We start from the raw sequence: 9,437 nt of genomic DNA on the forward strand, positions 1-9,437 counted from the left end.
AAAGTAGCCCCTGTCATCCTCTCTCTAGTCATGAGAATCCGAAGATGATACGTGAGGCAATCAACAAACCTTCTAATCCTCCTCTCGATCTGTGGGAACCATCCAAACCACATTATGGGCTAACTCATAGAATCGTATCTCATACTGCGTCACCGTAATCTCCCCCTAACGTAGCTGCTCAAACTGTCTTCACGGCTCCTCTTGGCGCGACTGTGGTACATACTTCTCTAGAAAAAGAATAGAGAACTGCTACCAAGTAAGTGGCGCTGCACCAATAGGCCTACGCCTCTTATACGCCTCCCACCAAGTGAAGGCAGCCCTAGAAAACTGAAAGGTGGTAAATGCCACACCACTAGTCTCAAGAATCCCTACTGTCCGAAACATCTGATAGCACTTATCTAGAAAACCCTGGGCATTCTCGCCCTCTACACCACTAAATGACGGAGGCTGGAGCCTACCAAACCTCTCAAGTCGACTCTGTTCATCATCAGGCATAGCTGGTACTACAAACTCCTGAGTTGGTGCAACTGGCTAAGCTGGAGGTACCCCCGATGTCTGTAATCCTTGCACTACCTACTCAGGTGTGCGAGCAATAGGAGTCTGGGTGCCTCCCCCAGCCTGGGAAGTAGCTGCGGTCGTAGTAGCTAAAACCGCCTGTGCCAAACCGATACACACTGGCAAGATCTGAGCTAAGGCCTCCTGAAGGCCTGAAATCATGATAGGCACAGCTGGTGCCTGCACTAGTGCTGCTGCAGCGTCCACAACTGGGACCTGATCGGGAACTGGGGCAGCTGGTGGGTCTGCCGGTGCTACTCTAGCTGCTCTGCCCCTGCCATAGCCTGGACCGCAACCTCGGCCTCTGGTGGCCTCAACTGGTAGTACTGGTGGTTGTCCACCTCGTTCGGTAGCTCGTGTCCTCACCATCTGTGAGAGAATAGAATAATAGAAGTTTAATACTCGGAGCAACAAGTTCGCACGACAAGAGTTTCAAGAATATGAAGTTTTTCCTAAAGGTTCTACAGCCTCTCAAGGATAAATACAGACGTCTCCGTACCAATCCACGAGACTCTTCTAAATCGGCTCATGACTCGCGAGGCCTATGTAACCTAGGCTCTGATACCAACTTGTCTCGATCCCAAATACCGGTCGTGATGACGCCTATCACATTACTAGGCAAGCCAACTAGTCAACTAACCACAACCCATTCTGTTAGTAATAAACCATTTCAACACGAGTTTTAAATACTGATTTCATAAAAACGTGTAGAATAACAGAAAATATGCGGAAGTCAAAATGATAATAACTACACAGCCGAAATGATCTGGTGTCACGAGTCTAGAGCCTCTAATTACCAGTCTGAATAACCTACTAAATAGATAGTCTAGAAATGCAGAAATAATAAGATAGAGGGGAGAATTCAGGGTTGCGAACGTCATGCAGCTACCTCGGAATCCCCCAACAGAAGCTGAACCAGCTGAAGAATGCTCACTCGGCCACACAGGCTCCTGGATCTGAACACATGGTACAGGGAGTAACGTGAGTACGCCAACTCAGTAAGTAACTAAAGTAAATAAAGACTGAAGATAGTGACGAGCAATTAAAACATATAACTGGAAATAGCAACAGGATAATAGCTCAACTTAACAGTTTAAAACCAGTTTCGTCATAAAATCTACACCTTTAGTTTAAAACTTGAAATCATATTCTTAGCAGTATTTCCAATAGAGGCTTAGTTAAAAAGAAGAGTGAAATAGTGAAAACAGCATAACAGGGCCTCTCGGGCAAAGAATCACTCAGAATATGGGCCTTCGGGCAGCCTCTCAGTCACTCGGGACTCAACTCTCGTCACTTAGTACTCACTTTCAGCACTCAACTCATATATACCTCATAATGACATAAATCATAGTAACCGTTGCGGCATGCAGCCCGATCTCAACCTCTCTCAGTCATTAACCTCACGGCCTCTAGGTCATAACAATAGAAATTAGGGAACTTATCCCAAACAGTCCTCACATTTAGAAGTGGAGTGGTAAAAGCTTTAAACATTTAAACAGGTAAAACATGACTGAGGATATGCTTTCAACAAGTAAAGTGAGGAAAAATAGTAAAAATGCCCCTAAGGGTCTCAACAGGTCGGCACAAGGCCCCAAACATGGCATACAACCCATAATACAGTATAAATGACTAAAGTACGGAATAATATAAGATTCCAAATTAAATACTCGGCTTAATAGTCGCTACGGGACGGAACAAATCACAATCCCTTCCAGTGCACGCCCACACACTCGTCACCTAGCATGTGCATCACCGCATTTATCAAAACAAGTCAAATACTAGGGTTTTGTACCCTCAGTTCCAGATTTACAATGGTTAATTACCTCGAACTGATGAAAATACTACTCCACGACATCTTTGCCTCTCAAATCGGCCTCCACTCGCATCGAATCTATCCAAAATCAGAACGAATACGTCACAATATGCCAAGGGAACAAAGCCCACGCAAAAACAATCAAAAAATATCAAAAATCCCGAAATTAGTAAAACTCGAGCCCCGAGCCCACTTCTTGAAACTCAGAAATTTTACACCAATAGATTCCTCATCTCCCCACAAGTCCATACATACCAAGAATACAAAAATCGGAGTTCAAATGACCCATCAAATCCTCCATTAAATGTCTCTTAAACTCAAGCCCTAATCCTCCATTTTAACCCTTTAATCCCATTAATTACAGCCTTAATTCATGAAATTCTACCATAGAAATGTGTTTTAAGTCCAAAATAATTATTTCTCTCTTCAAGATCGCCCAAAGCTCCCAATTCCGAGTTCAAAAATTGTTAAACCTTTCAAAAATCACGAAGGAAGAAATATATACCTTCTCCCTAGTCCTTTGCACATTTGCGACACTTTAACCGCATCTGCGGTACCGCATTTGCGGTCTACCCTCCGCTTCTTCGGAATTCTCTTAAGGGGCCAAAACCGCATCTGTGGCTCGGCAGGTGCGGGCCCTCTACCGCATCTACGGTCCCAGACTTTTATCCCAAAACGGCTTCCGCGGTTCTTCCCCCACATATGTGACACTGCACCTGCGGTCCCCAAACCGCAGGTGTGAAAACACCAGAAGCAACAACTTCAGTAGCTGCAATTACACTTCAACTCTTTCGTTAACCATTTGAAATCACCCTGAGGCCCCCGGGACCTCAATCGAAAGCACCAATATAACTCAATACCTTATTCAAACTTGCTCCAATCATCCAAATACCTCAAACAATATCAAATCTACCAAATCACATCGAATTCAGGCCTAAGTTTCTAAAATCTTTTGAAATACGCTTTTGATCATAAACCCAACCAAACCACGTCCGAATGACCTGAAATTTTGCACACACATCCCAAATGACATAACAAAGCTACTGCAACTCTCGGAATTCTATTCCGATCCTTATATCAAAATCTCACCTATCAACCGGAAATTGCCAAAATATCAACTTCGCCAATTCAAGCCTAATTCTACTCCGAACCTCCGAAACCTATTTTGATCACACTCCTAAGCCATAAATCACCTCCTAAAGCTAATCGAACCATCATAACTCACATCCGAGCCCTCTAACACATAAGTCAACATTCGGTTGACTTTTCTAACTTAAACCTTCTTAAAAGAGACTAAGTATCTCAAACTTCACCAAACTCCTTTCGGACTTAATCCGACCAACCCGATATCACAAGACACAGATAATGAAGCATAACAAAGCAAAAATAGGGAAACAGAGTGGTAACTCATGAGACGACTGGCCGGGTCATCACAAAATTGTCCCTATAGGTGAAATAATTGGTTATGTGCTCCTATTTGTGGGGGCTACGTACGCACGAGGTGATGTGCGTCCGTGCGTAGCTACTATTATATGTAAGTCCGGGTAGTCTAGGGCCCAAAAGCATGCTATACTTGAAATATTTATAACCTTATTGACAGATGAATTGCTTAAATTCTATCGAATTGGTAAATGAATTCCTAAAAGGATTGAACTTTATTTTTTTATAAAATTTTTAAAAGAGAATTGGCTTTTCTTTGGATAATTATTCCTTGTGACTTCTTGATTGACTATTTGTATGTGTTTAATTTTGGAAAGGCCCGAACGCCTCAGCAGATTAAATAGATGCATCTATTGTTCGTGCCATTCGACCCTCTAGTAGTGCATAATTCAAATATTATTGGATCGGGCCGTACGACCTCGGCATAATTTGAGCATGCTTGCATTGCTTGCCTTGAGATTTATCAATATTGATATTTGCCCTCCCTGGCTCGAGATAATTGAAAATTAATAGATTATGAATCCGGAGATTTTTAATACAAAAAGAAACTTTTACCTGTTCGTGACTTATTTGAAATTACTGCAGTTCTTAATAACTACATGATTACTCGCATTAATAATATATTACTATTGGACCACTAGTAAGTATCGAAGTCGACCTCTCGTCTCTATTTCTTCAAGATTAGACAGGATACTCATTGGGTACATGTTGTTTTCATACTCATACTACACTTGCTGTGCATTTTTGTTGCACAGGTTTATGTGTGGCTAGTGGCTTAGAGGCATAGCGGCATAGTTAGTACGGAGACTAAGGTGAGTTGCATTTTCAAGACACCCCGTAGTCAGCAGAGTCTCCTTCAAAGTACTGTATAGTATTTTCGTTTCTATCTACTTGTATTCCGGACAGTCGTTGTATTTTATTTCATTCACTAGTAGATGCTCATGCACTTGTGACACCGGATTCTGGGATGATTACAAGATTTTTCAGTAGTTAAATTTTATAAAGATATACTCATTTATTCAGTGGAGTTTATTATTTATTATTTAATTATTTAAAGGAAATGATTTCAGAATAAATAAATGAGAAATTGCTAGTAAATTGTTGTTAGCTTGCCTGACAGTGATGTCCGGCGCCATCACGACCTTTAGTGGATTTTTGGGTCATGACAAAAATCACGTGCACAATCCCCTTGCTCAAGCTACAATCAAAACCCGGCCTCAAGTTCTCTAGACTGGACCACCATCAACGCACATAAATCATATCTCACATCATCCATGTAATCATAAGCTATCGACGTACAACTGATACCGAGCACTCACATGCGCGGACGAATGTGTGGAAGGAATTCAAAGAGTTATGTTTCAAGCTAAATCAATTCTACATGATAAGGAAAGAAAGATGGAAAATTATCCTAAATGCCCTGTAGCCTTTCGAAGATAGGTATGGACGTCATTATACCGATCTGCAAGACTCTACTATACTTGCTCATGACTTATAGAACCTATGAACTTATAGCTCTGATACCAACTTGTCACAGCCCAAAATCTAACTAGTCGTGATGGCACCTAACCCAACCTTCTAGGTAAGCCAATTAACAGCTATCCAAATTAATGAGATTTTTTAAGAAAGAAATGATAATAAAACTACTTTTATACAAGAATTTCCAAGAACTAGTAGTACAAATAATGGGTTTCTAAGATTTAGAGTTTACAAAGCTAGTATGAAATAAATACATCATCTGTCCGAATATACATAACTAGATTTTCATAAGTCTAGGGCTACCATGAACAAGAGGCAGTTATAACGGGAATGTAGGTACATCTTCAATGCTAGCTTCCGTCATACACAACAACAAACATCCAAAAAAATCTACATGCAAGGTGCAAAAGTGTAGTATGAGTAAAATGCTCGGCTCGTTCATAGTTCTAGAAAATAGTCATACTTTTCAAGTATATCATTGAAAACCCAATTCTTTTATTGAAATTACCAAAATATGAGTAGGTTTGTAAAACTATGATTTTTTCCAAAACTTTTCAATAATAGACAAGATGTTTCATTATCAAATCGCATGAGAAAAGTACATCTCTAAGCCTACATGTCAATGTGTAGGGGAAGTACGAATGACGTGATACCGTACAACATGAGAAAAATGCATCTCTATATTTGTATGTCAAGTGTACATGTCAAATACGATGTAACTTAGTGATAAAACTAGATGCTTATTCTCAGAGTATCAAGTCAGTCAGTCATTCCAGTCACTCAGTCCTCCCAGTCACTCAGTCCTCATAGTCACTCAATCCACCCAATCGCTCAGCACTCGCACTCAGTAGGTACTTGCGCTCACTTGGGTGTGTACAGACTCTAGAGGGGCTCCTTCAACCCAAGAGCTATAATAAGCCAATCATGGCATGAATCAATAACATCTGTTGCAGCGTGCAGCCCGCTCCCATCATAAATTAATATCCTCACAATCAAGCCCCTGACCTTGCTCAATCATCAATCTCTCCAGTCTATACGGCTCACAATGTCATGAAAATCAGCCCAAAAATGATGATGTGATGTATCAATAAATTGTGACAGAGATTGAGATGTGGTATGCAAATGAATGCGATGACTGAGTATGTAATTGCAATGTAAGCAAATAAATCAACATTAGAAATGACCTCGGTGGGTCCCGACAGAATAAGCATGCAGCCTAGACAAAGTTTCTAACATGAATCACATCTCAAAAGCTCTAGTATATAGAGATTTCATGGTTACAGATAAGATCATATAACTACACAGTACCATAGAAATAACGGAGTCACAATTCACACGGTGCACGGTCACATGACCATCATCTAGCATGTGCGGCACCTCAACACCAAACACATAACATGTAATTCGAGGTTTCATACCCTCAGTACCAAGTTTAGAAGTGTTACTTACCTCGAATAAGGCAAATCCAACACTGGCAAGCCAAACGATGCCCTAAAATGCCATCATGCGCGTACCTACCTCCGAATGGTTTGAAACTAGTCACAAGAAACTCAAATACATCAAATAATGCCAAAGGAAACAAACTCAGTTTATAAAGGTCGAATCTTTAATCAAAAGCCCAAAATCGACCAAAAAGTTCTACCCGGGCCCGCAACTCGGAACTTGACAAAACTTATAAAATCCGACAATCCATTTAATTACGAGTCTAACAACACTAGTTTCACTAAAATTTGACTCCGAATTGATGCTTAAAACTCAAAAACTCACTCTATGAAACTTTTGGCTAAAACACCCAATTTCTCTTTGAAATTCGTAATTTGATTATCAAAAACGAAGGTAGAATTACGAAATATAATCAAAATCGAATAAATAATACTTACCTCAATCCTTGTGATGAAATTTACCTCCAAAATTGGTTCACTTCGAGCCCGAAATCTTAAAATATGATGAAAGAACCAAAAAACCTCGATTTATAGCTTCTGCCCAACATTTTCACACCTGCGACACATTAGCTGCTTCTACGGTGTTGCTTTTATGACCAAAATCATACTTCAACGAAGGAGTACTAGAGGCTTGCCTTCGCACCTGTGGTAAAAACTCCGCTACTGTGCAGACGCAAGTGCGAGTCTAAATTACATTTCTGCACTCACAATCGCTTCTACGCCCAAACTCACCGCATCACACCTTCTTAGATACGAAGAAACCTCCCCTTCTGCGGACTCCTACTCCCAGTAGCACTTTCGCTTCTGCGATTATGATGCTTTTTTTGCGGCTCTGGCCTGCACCCATGATTTCACAGGTGCAGTTACATCAGAAGCCCTGCCAAGCAGCCCAACCAAAAATGATCCAATCGAACCGAACCTCGTCTGAAATTCCCCCGAGCCACTCGGTACCCCTTCTGAATATACCAACTAGTCAAATAACATAAGGATAACCTACTCGAGGCATCAAATTGCATATAAAAACATTGTAACAACAAATTGCACCTCAAATCAAACTTAAATGAACTTTGAACTTTCAACTTCCAAAACTCGCGCCGGAATATATCAAATCAACCCGGAATGAACTCAAATTTTGCACACAAGTACCAAATAATATAACAAAACTATTCCAATTCCCGAAACCTCAATCCGAGTTTGAAATCCTCCAAGTCAACTTCCGGTCAAACTTATGAACTTTACAAACCTTCAAATTTCCAACTTTCGCCAATTAGTGTCGGATCCTTCTAGAAATATCCAATTACAAATTCCGGCATACCCCCTTTCCAAAATCACAATCCAGACCTAAAGGAATCATCAAAACTTCAATTTGAATTCAAATGCTAAAAAGTCAAACTGGGTCAACTTTTCCAACTTAAAGCTTCAACAATGAAATTCATTCTTTTAAATCGATTCTGAATAACTTGAAAAACAAAACCAATGATTCACATAAGTCATAATACATCATACGGAGCTACTTATGCCCTCAAACTATCGAGCGAAGTGCAAATGCTCAAAATGATCGATCAAGTCATTACAATATGAAATCAAAATCAAAGAAAATAGAAATACTTAATTCATTATTTGCTTATACATGATGTAAATAAAGTCGTGTTCTGTTCATAAAAAAGTGAGAATATCAAGCTTCAGTGTTAATTAGAATGAAAATCTGTAAAATTTGTAGAAACAAATTTCTAAAGGGTGTAAAAATGTTGAATATATATAAGTTTTCTTCAAGCCGTTAATTATCATGTAACTAAGGAGGAATTCATGAAATAAGCTGGGCTATATTTTTTTATTTTGATCTTGGTTGGCATTTAGACTTTTGATGGCCAAGAACTATAATATGGGGAATCTTGTTTTCCTCTCTTGACTTTTCATACGATATATATGATGAAACAATAATTGCATTTTGACAGTAATGAGAAACAGATACTTCACTTTTAAGTCATTTAAGATGATTATGGTTTCATCTTTTAAATTGGGCATACATGAATCTAAAGCAGGTTAATTTGTAACTTTTGCTTCAATAGTGTGAGGACCCAAAAAGTTATCACTTATTTTGGAAATAAATTCTGTGTTCCAAGGCCTTAAAACCTCCTTTTTATCACACCTCGATTTGCGTGCACAATCTGGACATGTGTCCGAAAAGCCATTATGTGAAAATCTATGAAAAATGATGAATTTTGCTTTTAAAATAAATTTAGGTTTACTTCAGTTAATATTTTGGATAAATGGACCTGGAGCCATAATTTGAAAATATGGGACTTGGGCGTATGCCCAGAATTGAATTCCGAGGTCCCAAGCCCGAGAAATAAATTTTTAAAGAAAATTGTGTAACTTAAATTTTTAGAGTTTTTTGGAAATTTGAATGTAATTGAATTTGATGGTTTCGGGCCCGTATTTTAGTTCCGAAGCCTGGTACACGTCTTATATGGGATTTAAGTTGAGCCTGTAAAGTTTGGTAAGAAATGGACTTGATATGACGTGAATCGGACCATCGGCTGTTAAAACTTGAACTTAAGAGTTCATGAGATTTTCTTTGATTTTGATACTAAATTCATAGTTATTGATTTTATTTTGATGATTTGATCGTAAGAGCAATACCGTATGAAATTTTTGGACTTGTGTGCATGTTTGGTTTAGAGCCCGGAGGGCTCGGGTAAGTTTTG

Source organism: Nicotiana sylvestris, chromosome 5 (genome assembly GCF_000393655.2).
Source record: "Nicotiana sylvestris chromosome 5, ASM39365v2, whole genome shotgun sequence".
Taxonomy (NCBI): domain Eukaryota; kingdom Viridiplantae; phylum Streptophyta; class Magnoliopsida; order Solanales; family Solanaceae; genus Nicotiana; species Nicotiana sylvestris.